The sequence below is a fragment of the Natator depressus genome, chromosome 9 (assembly GCF_965152275.1).
Source record: "Natator depressus isolate rNatDep1 chromosome 9, rNatDep2.hap1, whole genome shotgun sequence".
Lineage (NCBI taxonomy): Eukaryota > Metazoa > Chordata > Testudines > Cheloniidae > Natator > Natator depressus.
The window spans coordinates 45,882,235-45,899,119 of NC_134242.1; the positions used below are offsets into that span (position 1 = coordinate 45,882,235).

The window sequence follows — 16,885 nt, forward strand, 5'->3', positions numbered from 1 at the left end:
CATATACACCAGCTTGTGTGTATGTCAGCTCTTAAAGACTATAAGGGCTTGTCTACACTAGATATGCTGCAGCTGAACTGCTGTAGTGCTTCACTGTAGACACTATCTATGCTAACAGGAGAGGTTCTTCCGTCACTGTAGGTAATCCACTTTCCCAAGAGGTGGTAGCCAGGTCAACAGAAGAATTCTTCCATCAACCTAGCACTGTCTACACCCAGGGTTAGGTCAGCTTTGTACGTTGCTCAGGGGTGTGGATTTTTCAGACTTACTGTAGTATAGCTTCAGATTATCAGCAGGGTATTCTGAAGATCTTTTAAGATTTCTCTCTTCTCTGTTATAAAATAATATGGGTTAGTGGAGGAGACCCAGATCTCATGGATCTGACCTGAGGCACAGAAGCGGATGAGTGCTGGCTCAACAGGGTCATTCCCTTTCTTCTTGTGATGGTAGGCCCTCCTAATGATGCTGCATGGGGATTGGGCTCAGTGGGTTTGGAGAGATAGAGACCAGAAAGAGCACTAGAACAAAGGATGCTATTCCAGTCCTTATGCTGGAATAGTGTCCGCAGAGGGTCTGCAACCTAGAAGTGATTGATCCCTCCACCCTATCTTTTGCCCCTTCTCGCCAACAAATTATTTATTCAGCCTCGGAAGAGAACAAACCGCTTCTTCTCTTGCGCTAAAGCCTGGGTTGGGATTGAGGAGTGTCGGACCCCTGCACTTTCTCCATCCACTCTCTCTGAGCAAAGAACTGGGAAAACCAAATGACTTGCCCACCCTGTGCAGAGCCAGGAATCAAACCCATGTCTCCTGACTTCTCAGCAAAGTGTTAAAACAGGTAAAATCCAGCCTAGCATAGTGTCTTTTGGAACCATATTACCACTGATAACCTTGTCTTGTTTCCTGAGCCTGATCCTACTCCCACAGAAATCGGTGGCTAGATTCCCATTGACCTCAACACGAGTCGGACAGAAACTACAGGCCAAATTCTGCCTTGACTTACACCCAGTGCAACTCCATATCTGTAGACATCTGTAACTGAGTAACAGTTATAGCTTCTGATCATTACTAGAAAAAATAAATGTTATGCTTCACAAAATGTGAGTGTAGGCAAGTGTAACGCCGACAGACCCTGGTCCTCGGTGGGTGGGATTGAACCGGGGACCTCTGCAGCTTAGTGCATGACCCTCTACCGCATGAGCTGAAAGCTAACTGGCTGTTAGCTAAGGCTGTAGAGCAGACTCATTTAACTCTCTCTAAGTAGTCTCGGTGCCACTAGATGTGACACAACACCACACCCGGAAGGTGTGTGGGTTACATAGTTCCCCTAGCTGAGGAAGAGAGTCCCGAGCTTCAGAGTCTTCCCAGTTGAAATCCGGGACGACCCCCACTCGTAACGCCAACAAACCCCAGGCGTCAGCTGGCGGGATTGAACTAGGGACCCCTAGAGTTTAGTGCATGAGCCAAAAGCCAACTGGCTATTAGCTAAGGCGGTCGAGCAGACTCATTTAACACTCTCTAAGTGGTCTCAGTGCCACCAGATGGAACACAACACCATCCCTTGACGCTTCATGCTTAGCTGTAGAAGATCTTGACTAAATGACGGATAATAATGAGTGAAGTTTGGTTTCAACTATCTGTAAGGGTGGGTTGAGTGAATATGTAACTAAGTAGCAATAAAGGGTATTTTAGTAGATTACAGGAAATTTGAAGCCTGATTCTTGTAGCTATGAAAGCTTATCAATTAACTAGATAGTTGCTAGCAGCTATGAAAAACCTGGGTTTAAATAAGCTAAGAAATAGGTTTAAATGATTATGCTATGCTCAAATGCTCTATACTCAAATGATCCTGAATTCTTTGTGTATCTCAAACGTCCATAAATGCCAATGCAGAGTTTTAGGTGTGAAAGAAATGCAAAACTGGCCTTAATTTAACTGTAAAGGTACAAGTAAAAATTTAACATATAATTGTACTCTGGATCAGCCTAATGGTACCTCCATTGTCTCTGTATTGTTGGTGCCTAATGGAATTAAATATTTCACTTACTTTCATACCTTCAAAGCATAACTGACCCCATCAGCACCTTAAATTTCATAATCTCTTTTCTTTAAACTGCACAGGGAATCATTTCTCCGAAAACTTTAGCTAAAATACTGCTGTATGCTTTAACTGTTCTATTACTGTACCTAAATTTACACTAAGGGCCTGATCCTGCCGCCAGTCAACTGAATGGCAAAACTCCCACTGACTTCAATGGGAGCAGTCAAGCCCTTTGTGTAGCTGATACTATAAATGTAGAAAGAGGAGATGGAACTCCTGTAGAAGTGTACCTGGCCTGCATGTTTGATAATCAATGAGTTCCAGACAACATGGTACTGATTAGACTAAAACGTTCAAAGGCTGTAAGAGAATTATCACTATCTTTGGCAATTCTGTTTGGGTTTTGGAGTGTTGAGGTTTCTTTAAGTTCTTTTGTGGGGTGGGGGGTGGATGGGGACGACCAAGAATCTCTTTAACAGAATCAGTTACATGTGGCTTGAGAAGCTGTCAGAACCCTGATAAATTATGCTTGCAATGAAAGCAAGAGATTCACTCCCAGTGCATTACAAAACACTTCATTGATTCTAGGGTTTGAATATCAAAATTATCAAACTTCTGTATAGGCTATGGAAATTTACATTGCAAATGATGCCATGGGTGAATTATTATGCTCTACCTAGAAAGGTGAATTCAATTTTGTATTTTAGACATCTCCTGTGATTTGTGTTTACCCTGACAGGGGTGTCTGTCTTATAGCCCCCCACAAAATCAATGAATAGTACCCCTTTCTTACTACTTGTTCATGTGCTTTCTTACAACAGCATTATTTACTTGCCAGATGTATTTAGCCTAAAATTATCTATCCTAAAACTGTTATTGCTGGGGGAGAGGAAAGAGAGAGAGAAATCCCCTAAATTAAACCAAGTAAAGACAAAGCCCAAATATAGGTAGGTCTCCACCCTAGGAGGGTGCCTTTGTGAGGATCAAAGTGGATGTTAAAGATGTTGTTACTCTACTAATTTCCTTGAGTGCCACACAACCAGTAGGTAAGATTCAGGATTTAATGGCTTAGTTGTTGTAACCACCAAACAAGAAATCACTCCTTACATTTATTAAAATTCACACAAAAGGAAAACCTTTTAAAACTTAAAAAACAAATCACAAGTCTTTATTTAAACCCTTATTCCCTCTATATATTCATGTAGAGCCTTTCAAAAGGGGAAACTCTTGCTTTAATAGTCAAAAGCAATAAACAGATCCAGAGCAACGGTGTCTACGTGAATGGAGAATTTGTGGGACCACTCATTCCCCTTTCCCTCCGTGCTCACAGCCAGTCTGGGAGAAAAGTGAGGGAGCAAGGGAAAGAGACGAGCAGAAAAAGAGAAACATGGATAATACTCTTTCCCTCTCTCCTGGGGGTTTCTTGGCAGCTGAGGCTTCTAAAGAGAGCTGACATTCAGGGAGCTATCCGATGGAATCCTTGCTCCCAGTCAGGCAAGTCTGTAGCAAGGAGAATTACTTGTGGAGAAAACAGGTGAACAAACTGTCACACTGAGTTCCTCTAAACTGACCCGATCAACTTCTTTCTGAGCACAGGGCGTTCCACTTGAGTGACAGGCTGGCAAGTGCTGCCCTCATCCATTTGCCTTCATTAGAAGATTGTTGTGGTGGGTCAGTGCTCCAGAACATCTGATATCTCCAGACTTTCCTCCTCTTCTCTACCCATTTCCCTTTCATCACAGGACACAGCAAGGTTACCCTTCTGCCTTCTGGTATCTACCACCATTTTAGAACCTCATGATAATAGTATGATAGTACCCTGCTGTGTGGTAGGACATACAGTACTGCCAGAGGGGAGCCTGGGTTGGGACTCTAATGGCAAGGTCCAATGAAGATGTGACTGCATCCTTGTTGAACCCAAGCAAGGAGGGCACAAATTATGATTTATATTTCTATTACAGTAGCTCCTAGAGGCCTCAGCCAAAATCAGGGTTCCATAGTGCCACACTGTTCAGAGTGAGAGGCTATTTTCACTCCCAAAGAGCTTACCATCTATAAAGATGAGCAATAGAGGTTAGAGGGGAAATAAGCATAGAAGTGAAGTGACTTGCCCAAAGTCACTCAGTATGTCACTGACAGCTGGGAACACAACACAGTTCCAGTCCAGTGCTTTATTCACTAGACCATGCTGCCTCCCATATTTCAACTTGTTACCCCTCCTTTCCCTCTACCTATCAAATCACAGTCATGAGATGACCTGATACTTCTGGGATCGTCAGCCATTGTGTATGTTCAGTATTAGGATACGTCTGAGTGGCTAGTGCAGGAACTGACAGCTGCAATCACTAGTTTTCACTCTAATGGCTGCTGGTACGTTAATTGGGTTTTAATGTAAATTTCCTAGGCTCTGATACCTGGGGATCTATTTGGAAGAGTGATCCAGGTTTTAGAGACAAGACAGCACAATGCAGCCTGGCTGGGAGAATCTGACCATTAGTATTTCTATTATACTAAGATGAGAACTACTAACTTCTTTTTGAAGCGTAACAGTCCTGATTGAAGCTTGCCAGAAGGGTGTGTTCCTTCCCTATTCCCACTTCTCATTATTTACTTCTGCAGATAAATAGACATTGTATGTGCAACTAATGTTTTAAAATTCTCCCTCCTCTTGGGAGGAGTGGGGGCATTGCTAAATCCTGCATACCGGGGGAGAGCAGGGCCAAATTGTGTTCTTGCCTACACTGGTGTAAATCCAGAGTAACTATTTATGACAGTAGAGTTGCTTTGGAATTAGACTGCTGTAACTAAGAGCATTTTCATACACAGGAGACTGGGCCTTGTACATTCTGGAACCCCAAGGGTTGCAGGCACATTTTGTGAACGTCTGTATCAGTCTGCCCTAGAAGGAGAAGAAACTACTCTTCTCATTCTGACTCTGAGCATTGTGTCTTATAGCAAAGTGCAGAATGACCGCTGTTAGCTTTTTAAACTTACTGAAAGGTAGTGGCAAGTCCAGTTCAGTGAAACCTACACTGAAGACCACCTCCACCAGACAACCTCCTGTACTATGCAAGCACTTTAAAGTGCCCTCAAATTTTCCATTGCAAATCTGGACCTTTAGTTAAAGGCTCTACAAGTCTACTGTTTCTTATTGGTCCCTTGGGCGATCACCTAAGACAAGTTTTAATATACCTTCAAATAAATTTACTCAAAGGTAAGGCTGGGGTCTCGATCTCTTATCTCCCAAACAAAGGATATCAGATACAAATATTATGGGAAGGAAAAATAGAAAATAAGTGACCTCCCCCCCAAAATGTATGAACTTCTCTCCTTTACTCCTATATTCTCTTCTCCTCCTCCTGCTTAGCACACTCAGAATGGAGCAAAGAGGCAGGGAATCACAATCTAGGGACTGTTCAGAGGAGTCACTTGGAGAATGGGATCCTGCTTGGACCAGGAAACTTGCCCTCCTCTCCAAGCCTAAAGGGCAAGATTAAGGACAACGAGGGTCTAGTGATTAAATTACAGGGGAAGCAATTTGGGTAAACTGGGTTCTATTCCTGACTCTGCCCTGACTTCCTATAACACTAGGTAAGTCATTTCACCTCTGCCTTATTTTTCCTGATCTGTGAAATGGCAACAATACGGCATTTGGCAATATGACAGCAGCAGCCAATGACTGTAGCATAAAGGGGCCGAAAGAAAGGCTAGGCAAGCCCTCCCTTGTCCTCATTCCTTGTGGAGTGAGGACTTTAGGGGTATGTCCCTTTCCAAGAGGCAATGATTTGAAGCCTAAGAGCCCTGATGATCATAGAATCATAGGACTGGAAGGGATCTTGAGAGGTCATCGAATCCAGTCCCCTGCTCATGGCAGGACTAAGTATTATCAAGACTATTCCTCACAGGTGTTTGTCTAATGATGGGAAAGCTGCACTGGAAAAAGGGTGCTGCACTGTGACTAAGGCAGTGCTGGGTTTATTTCCTTGTTCTGCCACAGACTTCCTGTCTGACTTTGGAGAAGTCATGTAATCTTAGTGCCTCAGTTTCTTAACTAAAACAGTGGGGTAACACTCTGTCTTCTTCAGGCAGGGGTCAGCTCTCACTATGTGTACATGCAGCACCTAGCACGCTGGAGTCCTAATTGCTCCTGGGACCCCTTAGCATGACTGCAGTATAAATAATAAACAACCAGAGATTATGGCAAGCTGTTTTGCAGGAGCCAGTGAAAGGGTAAAATCCGTTCTCTACAATTTACAGAGAGGAAAACCTGGTGACTCTTTGTAACTATTTATTACTCTATATCCATTTTAATATCTGAGAAGCTTCATTTCATTGAATATAAAATTATATACTGGCCACCTATTTTGAAGGCTGTTCTGGGAAGTAAGTGTGCTATTTACAGTAACGCCAGAGGACATGTGATTATTATTAAAGTTAATTCCAAATGAATCAATTACCTGCCAATCTCTTTCCACTCTGCCACTTTTTTATAACGAAAGACTCCTCTAATTTGTGTTTATTCGTAGACTAAAAATCTTAGTCAATAAATGTATTTATTGACTTCAACAGAGATCAATATTTGATTAACATTAAAGTGGCTGGATTAAGGGAGGGCTCTGATGAGAAGTGACTGTGAACACTATAAAATGAGTAGATAAATGTTTGTGAGCTCTAAAGTGCTGGTGGAAAAGACTGTGTGAGATTTAATCTGCTGTGTCTTGAATCTCCTATTGCTCTAGGGTGTGATTCTCTTATCTCTCTACTCCACCCTGCCTTTCTGTCCAGTGGCTAAGGATTTTCAATTCCGTATTTTTCTCCCTGCCATTAACTCTTTTGAAGAAAGTGAATTTGTCACATGTGACAGTTATGGGAGTTTGAGCAGTAGATTCTGAAGATATTTTGGTAATCTACAGGTCACGTTGGAAGCCGATGGCTGTAGAATGAACTCTCTCTCTCAAATATGGGCTGGTGTGCACCGAAAACTTTCATTGGCATAGCCACATCTCTCACGGGGAGAGATGTAGCTATTTTGACCTAACCCCAGGCATAGACAGTGCTAGGTCGATAGAAGAATACTTCCATCAACCTAGCTACCGCCTCTTGACAAGATGGATTAACTCTATCAATGGGACTGGGAGAACCCCTCCCCACTGCTGTAGAGACTGTCTACACTGAAGTGCTACAGCGGCACAGCTGTACTGCTGTAGCATTGTAATTGAAGACAGACCCTAGGACTATTCTCCAGGGGCAGCACTGATCTAGGATTTCACCACCAGCTAAATTTTCAAGGTCATCATGTCCCAGGATACAGCAGCATGTGTAATGCTGATTGTTTCTCGCACAGCATTGCTTCTCTGGGCCTTTTGGCAGCTCAGGATAAAACTCCCAATCTCGTGTCAGTCAGCTATGCTGGCTGAGAACAACGGAGAGACATGATGGATTGAAGAACTGTGTGTCCCTGCCCAGGCCAGTGGAAGCTGTAAGGTTTAGAGCCCTGGAAGGAGTTAAGGGGCAAGCAGAGACAAAGAATTGTGTGCAAGTAGCCACACTGTGTGTTGGGCGCTCTTCTGGGAGGGGATGGAAATGAATTCTGCTCACCCACCTCCATCCCCAGACCCACCTCACAGGCCAGGGAGTTGCAGTGGTCGACAGAGCAACCAGTTGTGCGGCCTCAGGACTACAGTAACACCCTCAGCTCCCATTCCCTGTCCCCACAAGGAGAATAGTGGTTGAATCCATGTAACAGCAGATTCACCAGGCCCACCGCACAGTCCTCCCCTGCCCTGCTCCCTCCGGTGGTGATGCAGAACCCCATAGATATTGGCCCCACATAGGGCCCCAGACAGCAAATGTGAAAAATCGGGACTGGGGGTGAGGGGTAATAGGAGCCTATATAAGAAAAATACCCCAAAATTGGGACTGTCCCTATAAAATTGGGACATCTGGTCACCCTGGCCCCACACCACACCACACCCCTTGTAAGCTATCAAGACATCCATTCCACTGTTCCAGGGGACGTCATTAGAAACTCTGCAGATAGGTTCCCTTGCAGGCATGGAGGGCCAAGATTTGCCCCAGGATTTCTAGGTCTGCTAGCAGTTCTAATAGAAGGGCTCAGATTCTGCAGTGTGCAAAAGGAGCCACTAAGGGCCAGGAGAGCATTCCTCAGTGCAGGAGCAGCATAGGGTCAATTTCAGTACCCCAAGCTGCATCCCTCAAGCCCAAAGTAAGGGCAATGGAACCATGGCATATGGAGTGGCCAATAGTGCTTAATGCTGCAGAGACTTTGCCCCTTTAAGTAGCCTGGGCAAAGTTGCTGTAACTTCAAGCCAACGTTTGTCCTCGGGGTGAGGCTTCCATGCAAGATCTCTCAGGAGATGCACTGTGCAGTCAAGCCTAAGATTGAAAAACTGCTCTGTGTGGTCATGGTAAACACAGGCTGCTGTACCTGTTATCTGGTTAGGGTGGTTTTGGTTACGTTGTGTGGGTGATTTTACACAAGCTGGTTATTGTAAAGCTGTTATTATCAATACAGTGGTTCCACACACTAGCTAGGTGTCAAAGTTGATGAAGAAATAGCTTATTAAAATTAATTCCTGATATGACACTCTCCTTAAAAGGGCTAATCATTGCCAGATAGCCTCTTCAAGCCCAGGGTCTGCTTTGGGAAACACAGCCGCTGCTGCTAGAAAAAGTACTGAGACTGGAGTTCTGAACATCAGAACCTTGACCACAGCTTTTCTCTTTGTTCGTTGTGAACAGGACCCGTGAGCACAAGGGGCCAGGTCCTGTACTGCAGCCATTTAGTATCACACCACCATCGCAAAGCAGCCCTAACACCCCACGGAAGGATTAGTCCCCACATAGAGGGGTATTCAGTAGCACAGGGCCAGCATGGCCACCCCCTCAATATTTCTGACTTAGAGGTGTTGCGGGAGTGAAAAGGATAGCATAGATCATAGATTTTTAAAGTCAGAAGGGATCATGATGGTCATCTAGTCTGACCTGCCACATGACCCAGGTCAGAACTTCAGCCAGTAATTTCTGCATTGTGCCCATAACTTCCGGGTGGGATTTTTATAGTACTACAGACTGACCGAGTCACCTCTTAACCTTCTCTTCAATAAACTAAATAGATTCAGTTCTATTAGTTTCACTGTAAGGCTGGTTTTCCAGCTCTCTAATCTTTCTTGTAGTTTCTTTCTGAAACCTTTCCATTTTGTCAGCATCCTTTTTAAAGTATAAACACCAGAACTGGACACAGTATATTGATAGTGGTCTCATTAGTGCCATATACAGTGGTAATAACACCTCGCTTCTACTTAATATTCCCCTGCTTACACATCCAAGGACCATATTTTCTCTTAGCCACCACATGGCTCTGGGGATGCACATTAGTTCATTATGCACAGTGACCCCAGGTTAATTTCTGATTCACTGCTTTCCAGAATACTTGCTGCAATCCTGTAAGGGTGCCCTCTGATCTTGCTTCCTAGACATGACCTTGCTTTTAGGTATACTAAAACACACATATACAAGCGAGGCAGCTTATCATGTGACCTATATCGCTCTGTAGAACATCCCTGTCCTTATCAGCTCTGTAGGAGCCCCAGAGTTACCTGTATGCTATGCCCATTTCATGTTTATTCCCTACATTTTTTCCGATTTGCAAGAGCTAAAGGTGGGCAGGGAGCACAGCTCCACTTCCTGTGTTAAAAGCAGAGGGGAGTTTCCACCTCCGCTCTCTGGTTTAGGTAAGTAATGCTCCCTCCACAGTGGCCTGGCTTCCTGATCAGTGCAGTCAGAACTCCTTGTTTGAATCTCCTTTTAACCCCTGCTGGGCTCTATGAATTGGAAAGGTGCTTGTTAAGTTCCAAACTATAAAATTCTTGTGCCATTTTTATCAAAATCAGAAACTTTTGTTAGCCAATCAAATTACACTCTTATTTCAGCCTTAGATTAGAAAGTCAGCTTTACAGTGAGAGGCTAATGAAACAGAATCTATTTAGTTTATTCAAAAGAAGGTTAAGAGGTGACTTGATCAATCTATTAGTGTAACTATTCTGTGGCCACCTAAGAACCTTAGGAGGAGATGGTATGATGGGATAACATGGTTTTGGTAATTAAATATTCATGGTAAATAGGCCCAATGGCCTGTGATGGGATATTAGATGGGGTGGGTTCTGAGTTACCCAGGAAAGAATTTTCTGTAGTATCTGGCTGATGAATCTTGCCCATATGCTCAGGGTTTAGCTGATCGCCATATTTGGGGTCGGGAAGGAGTTTTCCTCCAGGGCAGATTGGAAGAGGCCCTGGAGGTTTTTCGCCTTCCTCTGTAGAATGGGGCACGGGTCACTTGCTGGAGGATTCTCTGCTCCTTGAAGTCTTTAAACCACGATTTGAGGACTTCAATAGCACAAACATAGGTGAGAGGTTTTTCGCAGGAGTGGTGGGTGAAATTCTGTGGCCTGCGTTGTGCAGGAGGTCAGACTAGATGATCATAATGGTCCCTTCTGACCTAAATATCTATGAATTATGTACAGAACCTAATTCAGCATGCTCTGAAAGTACAGACCTCTATTTCTGCTAATGGAGATTCACCTTCAGCTTTATGGGGCCTATGACACACAGCTGAGCAGTTCTGACTCCTTTCTGCCGTAGGTACTGGTATTCGGACAGACAAGCCAGGTCATGACAATAGCATCACCATATGCTGGCATATCTTATTGTTTTAATACATTCAATTATGTTATTCCCATTTTAAAAAAAAAGATGTATTTGTGTTTCAATTTTGGTTAAATATGAGGCCCACAACCCTATTTCAGCAAGGCTACAAATATTATTCTATGGCACATTCTCCATAGCCACCTTGACTTAACTGACCCCTGCTATAATTGGATCTTGAACGTTCATTCCATTGTGTCAAGTTAGCCCACTCATTCTCAAATGTCACCAGCCTTCATTCCCCTTGCTGTTTGCCCTATGAATTTCAAGCTCCTCTCTCAAAAAAATATAAACTCAGTTCCACCGGTTCTACAGCTGGAGACACTGATGCAGACCTGCTTTTTGAGAGTGCGAGCATCCAACAACTGGAGCTTCTTTAAAGAGCAGAGCTCACGTTTAGGCAGCTAAATGGAGTGGCCAGACTTTCAGAAATACTCAACACTCTCCAGCATCTCGTTGAGAACAGGGGCCGCTGAACGCTTTTGAAAGTGTACCCACTTCATTTAGACGCCTAAAGGGAGCTGTTGGGTGCTGAGTTCTTTCAAAATGTGGCTGTCTGTGTGAACACTATAGAGCACTTGCCAATGCAGTTGTGCAGAAGAAATCCTAGTTCTGCTATTGAAAGTAAGTGCTGTGAATTATTTAGAACTTACAGAACTAGACTTTTCCAAAATACTGTCAATTAACATGTAATTTTGTACAAACTTTTAAAAAGCTGAAATTTCTTAAATACACTCCATTTAAAACAAATTCCCCACTTGCCTTTGTTTCTAATAAACTGGGGCTCAAGTGTGAGAAGAATTCAAATTACTAACGGCCATCTCATGAGGCTTACTGTAGAAGGGGAAAATCCCCTGACCCACGAGTCACCACCACAGGCAATTATGGAGCAGTAAATATGCTGTCTTCCTACACTGGGCACACCTAAGAACTCCAGTCCTCTACTCTCTTCCTAAAAGCTTGATCAAAAGCTCACTGTCAGTGGACAGATGACCGTTGACTTAACTTGGCTTTGCATTAGGCACTGGGAATTCAAAAGAAATGTGATGCCTTTTGCCACACAGCAGCAGCCCATTCAAATAGGAGAAGAAAATGCCACCAGATGTGGGTGCATTTGCCCATCCTCACCCTTCCCATCCCTAATCTTTCTTGTATGTGTCCACATGCATATGTGATTGATCATGCGTAGTCATGGAGGTCGCGGAAGTCACGGAATCTGTGACATCAGCCTGTGGTGGTTGGGAGCTGCAGGGTCCCCCGCCCCCTGCGCTGGCAGCTCCTGTGCAGCTCCTGGCGCCAAGGGGTACACCACAGCTGCGGCGGGCGAACCCCCAGAGCTTCCGACAGCCAGGTGCAGCGGGACAACCCCCAAGTTCCCATCTGCTGTGGGAGACGAGGAACCCCCAATCTTGCAGGTGGGGGGGGGACTCCCAATCTCCCGGCCGCCGGGAAACCCCCAAGCTCCCAAGCAGTGGGGGTCCCCGAGCTCATGGATGGCAGGGGAACTCCAAGCTCACAGGCCGCCATGGGCAGCGGGGGAACTCCCAAGCTTGTGGTGCCAGGGCTGCCGGGGAACCCCAAGCTCATGGGCAGCGAGGAACCCCCTAGCTTGTGGGTAGTGGTGGCGGGGGAGCTCCCAACCTCATGGGTGGCAGGAGAACCCCCGAGCTCCCAGCTGCCCCGGGTGGCGGGGAACCCCTAAGCTCATGGGCAAACCCCCAAGCTCATGGGTGGTGGTGTTGGGGGAACCTCCCCAGCTCCCAGACACTGGGGGCCCCTGGAGCTGTGGGCAGCAGGGGTACGCCTCAGCTCCCGGCTGACATGGGAGGCGGGGGCACCCCACAATTCCCAGCCCCCACAGGCAGCAGGGGACAGCCAGAGCTGCAGGCAGCAGGGGTACCATGCAGCCCCCAGCTGCTAGAGGTAGCTCCTAGCTCCTGTGCAGCTGCCCTGCTTCAGGCAGCGTGGGGATCCGCAGAACCCCGTTTTGTCACAGGTATTTTTAGTAAAAGTCACGGACAGGTCACGCCTTCCCTGAATTTTTCTTTTTTGCCTGTGACCTGTCTGTGACTTTTACTAAACATATCCTTGACAAAATCTTAGCCTTAATCATGCGTCAGACTAACAGAGATGAAAAGGGAATGTTTTTATTTTAAACAAACTAATGTGAAAAAGTGGTTCCTAGGTCAGAAGGGAATTCTGAAATGTAAGTTCCCCACCACAGTGTCTCAGGAGTGCTAACTTCTATCTTTCCCATCTCAGCCAGAGGCTTTCAGTTCCCACATACCTAGGGTTATCATATTTCAAGTGCCCAAATAAAGGACACTGCTGGGGGGAAGGGGACCTGTAGGGGGAGAAGGGGCAGTTTCTATTGTACTGTTTCTTTCTACTTTGAATATTTAACATTTATAAATAGCAAGTGTAGTGCCTCAAAAATAAATGTAAATCAAATTTAAATGTACCTTTTTGCATGCAGTCAGTCTTTTCCTACTGCACTTCTTCCTGTTGTACCCATGCATATTTCTCTGTAGAGTGTATCTTTCTCAGCAGTGGTTGATTGCTCATCAATTAGCTATGAAAGTCTTTGCAAGATGTGTGCCTGAAGTTGTACTGTACAAGCCTGATCCCTTTCAGTGACTCAACAGTCAATACCATGCCACCCTTACCTCTGTGCTGCTGCTGACAGCAATGCTACTTTCAGAGCGGGGTGGCCAGAAAGCAGCAGCTGCTGACAGAGCACCCAGCTCTAAAGGCAGTGCCGCTGCCAGCAGCAGCGCAGAAGTAAGGGTGGCAAACCACTAAACAGGCACACTCCTAGTAGGACACGCTGAGAATTGTAGTTCTACCAGAATTGATGTTGGAAAAAGGACAAGTAAAGAAAAATCACAGACATTTATTGATATTTCAAAAATCTGCCTGGATGGCAATCAGAGGACCAAAAAAAGAGGTCATGTCCAGGAAAACCCAGATGTTTGGTAACCCTGCAGGGCAGTAATGCTGAGGTGGAGGAAGCCAGAAATATCCTTCCCTGGTTCTCATATTAAACAGAATTGAGGACCTAATTCTTCGCTTTTTGCAGGAGACACTTCACACAGTTAAGTGTTACCTCTTCTGAGTATCTCCTTTTAGCAGCTCCCTGACCGCTTTGCTATTGAGGATCAGTCCTGTACTGACATAGTTGTATGGGTCTGGTGCCTTATGATTTTTCAGATACCTGTGACAAACTGCATAATGGGTCAAATACTTATTCCCTCTTTCCAACTGTTTAACCCAGGAATCGGCAACCTATGGCAACCTATGGCCCTGTTCTCAGCACACTCCCACCCTCATCTCAGTGCAGAGAGAGGAAGAGAATGGGCTCGAACCAGGGAGAAGGTAGGTACCTACTCTATGTGGACAGGGACAGGACTCCAGACCGGCAGCGGGCTGAGAGGGGCCGGCAGCCAGGACCCTGGCTGGCAGGAGCCAGCGGACAGAACCCCAGACTCACAGCGGGCTGAGCGGCAGCGGGCTGATCCACTCAGCCCACTGCCAGTCTGGGGTCCCGGCCACCAGCCCCGCTCAGCCCACTGCCAGTCTGGGGTCCCGGCCGCATGCCCCGCTCAGCCCGCTGCCGACCTAGGTGAATGGAACCCAAGGCTGGCAGCGGGCCGAGCGGGCCGGCGGCGTAAGATCAGCATTAAAATTTAATTTTAAATGAAGCTTCTTAAACACGTTGAAAATCTTGTTTACATATGACAATAGTTTAGTTATATAATATGTAGACTTATACAGAGAGACCTTCTAAAAAATGTTAAAATGTATTACTGGCACACGAAACCTTAAATTAAAGTGAATAAATGAAGACTTGGCACACCACTTCTGAAAGGTTGCAGACCCCTGGTTTAATCCACAATCTAGCCTGCGCTTGGGACAGTCTCACTTGGGTGTAACAGTACATGGGGTTTGTTCTCTGGTGGACCCAAAACACTAACAAACTTCATTGCTTACCAACGCTAAATTTTGTATTCTTGTCCCTCTTTGGCAACTACCCCACCTTTTTTTGCCAAACTGTACCTCAAGAATATCACCTTAGAAAGAAAAGAAAATTTGGGAGTATACAACTATTCCTTCTAATTATTGTTTTCCTTTATTCCACGCCATAAATGTTGCCCTCTATCACAGAAGATTATAATAGTCCTGGGGAAAGACTCTCTGCCCAGCTCCATTGCCTTAGCACAGCTCAGTTACTGCACATGGAGTGGACACTGGGCTTCTCTCCATTGTGGGGTGGGGGGGGGGGAATTCTCCAAAAATGGAATCTCCAGCTGGCATGCAGTGGGCGTGTTCAGAGGTGGGGAGGGTGTGGTGCTCTGCCTGTCACAGATGGCAGTGGTCTGTTGGAGACCTTTGCTAGCTGGTGCAAGTTAGAGCAGCCCATAGGCTGCTCTTACTGAGCCAGTGGCCAGGTAGGTAACTGAGAAGGAATAGCTGGCTCTCTAACAGGGGCTTCCTGATTCCTGGAGCATAAACTCCGTGAAGCTAAGAATCTGGCTCACATTTTAAGTTTTCCTTCAAAACACTGTCAAGTTAGCTTCCCAACTCATTTTTAAACAGAGAAGCAGTTTGAAGTTTCCAAGAAGGTCTTACAAACAATGGACATGGCCCCTAAGAGCCATGGTTAAAAAATAAAAATATTTGGCAGTTGCCATTTAAACAAGCCCACTTTGCCAAAATGTGGTCACACTCCATGAGCCTAAAATAAGGATTTGATTTAAATGTAATGAGACAGGATTTTGTACACTAATTAAATACAAATTGATGATTAAAAATATATTGAAGTTTAGCAACGATGCCAGAAGAGATGCACTTATAAAAAGAGATGCACTGACATAGCTTTTGAACCTCAGTGACTAAGTTCTTAATCAACTGGTAGTTATTTCATGTTCAATAACTAAAACTGACTTAATCTAAATTAAATGCAGAGTTCAGTCTATTTAGAACACATAATCTAACGTGCTTCCCAAAAACGTTTTTTTATCAGAACTTCCCACACCCCTGATGTTCCTTTGGACTGAACATGATTAACTTACTGGGGTTGTTTAGAAAAAGGGGCTGTAGAAGCAGCACAAATGGTGGTTAATTTGATGAAATGGCTTGATATTTTTCCTCTCTGTGTCTATGGCAGATAAAATTGTGGGAAGGATATGATGCTTAATTAACCCTGTAATTCTTACATCTGTGCTAATTAGCATATAAATTAGGATCTCTTTTGGATTATGTGCCTGATGCTGTAGTCTGTTCTTGTATGCAATTTATTCCTTTGGTGGCAAGATAGTGCTGCCAGCTCAAATGGATTGATCATATTAATATTAAAATAATACTAGCTTTGCTTTCCGCCTTAAATCCAATAATATGTCTACAGGGACCTATTTATGCAGAGTTCCACCTGCTAAAGAGCCCATGCTTGGAGGATACATATTACCTGTGAACATCAAGGTCTTGCAATACACATGGAGTTATTTCTGAACTACATGAGTAACTGGATATGGTCACTTAAGTGCTCTGCTGAATCAGGGCCCAAGTCCCATTGAAGTCAACAGGATTAAATACATACCTTGCTGAATCAGTCACTCAAAGCAGGTGTTTTTTAGTCATTCAGAGCAGCTTTCCCTATTCTTATATTCACTGTCATGAGCTGTCAACTTAGAAACAGTTACTTTCTCCATCTGTGATCTTATACTGTACCTATTCAGCTTATTAGCACTAGGGGAATTTGAGGAAAACCTGACTGGAAAGCAAACGTGGGTTTATATTTTCATAAGCCCCTAAACACACATTAAATTATGATGATCTCACAGACATGATTAAGCACTTCCAGAAATGAAGTTTGTGCTTTAACACCTTTACATCAAAATATGAAAGATACTAGGGGATATTTTGTATATTTAAGAGTCATACTGGTGGATAAATAATATTGTTAAAATGCAACTACCTTTTGTCCTTAGCCATTATTGTGGTATCTGAGTATTGCAACTTTTAATGCATTTACCCTTGGAACAGCTCTATAAGGTAAGGTAGAACTATTATCCCCATTTTACAGAGGGAGAACTGAGGCATAAAGAGAATAAGTAGGTGTAAG

At 44.5% G+C, this 16,885-nt stretch overlaps 1 long non-coding RNA gene across 1 annotated transcript in view; it reads left to right on the forward strand.

The window, feature by feature from the left end:
* LOC141993464 (uncharacterized) overlaps positions 1–16,885 on the forward strand; it is a 41,513-nt gene that overhangs the window by 10,901 nt on the left and 13,727 nt on the right. Inside the window, exon 2 of the long non-coding RNA XR_012640867.1 lies at positions 14,039–14,139. This is a non-coding gene — a long non-coding RNA (uncharacterized LOC141993464). The remainder of the gene's footprint in view (positions 1–14,038; positions 14,140–16,885) is intronic.